General features: G+C 45.6%; 1 protein-coding gene across 1 annotated transcript in view; it reads left to right on the forward strand.

Annotated features, from left to right (window-relative positions):
• Acp2 (acid phosphatase 2, lysosomal) overlaps window positions 1-1,170 on the forward strand; it is a 9,292-nt gene that overhangs the window by 2,606 nt on the left and 5,516 nt on the right. The window lies entirely within an intron of this gene.

Consider the following 1,170-nt stretch of genomic DNA (forward strand, 5'->3'; position numbering starts at 1 on the left):
GTTTTCTGGTGGTTTATTGGAGATAGGAGTCTCACAGTCTCTCCTGCCCGGGCTGGCTTTGAACCGCGATCCTCAGATCTCAGCCTCCTGAGTAGCTAGGATTACAGGCGTGAGCCACCAGCACCCAGCCTAAGCTTTCTCTTATTTAAGAAAAAAATCTAGGAAAGTAAACAAAATGCATGAAATAAGTTTCCAGAGTCTTGGCAATGAGAAGCACAAGACAGGGAAAAGAATGGGACAGCGTCTGGAGACTGGTGATTCATGCCTGTAATCCTAGATACCAAGGAGACTGAGATCTGAGGACTGCAGTTCAAAGCCAGCCTTGACAGGACAGTTGTGAGACTCATGTCCAATTAACCACCAGAAAACAGGAAATGGAGCTGTGGCTCAAAGTGGTAGAGGCTAGCCTTGAGTTCAAGACCCATGACAGACCAAAAAAAAAAGGTAGGTTTGCAACTACACCAGGTAACAACTTGAAGGGAATATCCAGACTACAGGCAGGCACAAAGAAGCTGTAACTGACTAGTCTCACAAAGCTAAGCAGACATTGCCAACATGGCAGAATTCTCAGAAGATAGATGAACAGGAGCAACTCTGGAGACTTTCCAGAGATCCTCTAGTATTTGGCTGTGTATTAATATATAAATATAGTGGAGGGGTTGGGAAGGTGGCTGGGAAGTAGTAGAGCACTTGCCTTGCATGCATGAGGTCCTGGGTTCGATTCCTCAGTACCACATAAGCAAAAAGAAAAAAGCCAGAAGTGGCACTGTGGCTCAAGTGGTAGAGCACTTGCCTTGAGTTGAAGAGTGAGGGACAGCACCCAGGCCCAGAGTTCACTCAGTACCACATAAGCAAAAAAAAAAAAAACAGAAGTGGCTCTGTGGCTCAAGTGGTAGAGCACTTGCCTTGAGTTGAAGAGTGAGGGACAGCGCCCAGGCCCAGAGTTCAGGCCCCACGACCGGACCCAAAAAAAATGCATATATATATATGGTGAAGAAACTACCTACATCAGAAGCCAGTTAGAGAATTCCTCAGCACAATCTGTATTCTTATCATCCAGAATAAAAGTTTTTTCTCACATGAGGAAATGTTCATCATCCCTGGTGGTGAAGGAAATGCAAATAAAGACAACCCTGAGATACCACCTTACCCCAGTCAGAATGTCCCACA

This window comes from Dipodomys ordii, unplaced genomic scaffold, assembly GCF_000151885.1.
Source record: "Dipodomys ordii isolate 6190 unplaced genomic scaffold, Dord_2.0 Scaffold125, whole genome shotgun sequence".
In the NCBI taxonomy this organism is placed as follows: domain Eukaryota; kingdom Metazoa; phylum Chordata; class Mammalia; order Rodentia; family Heteromyidae; genus Dipodomys; species Dipodomys ordii.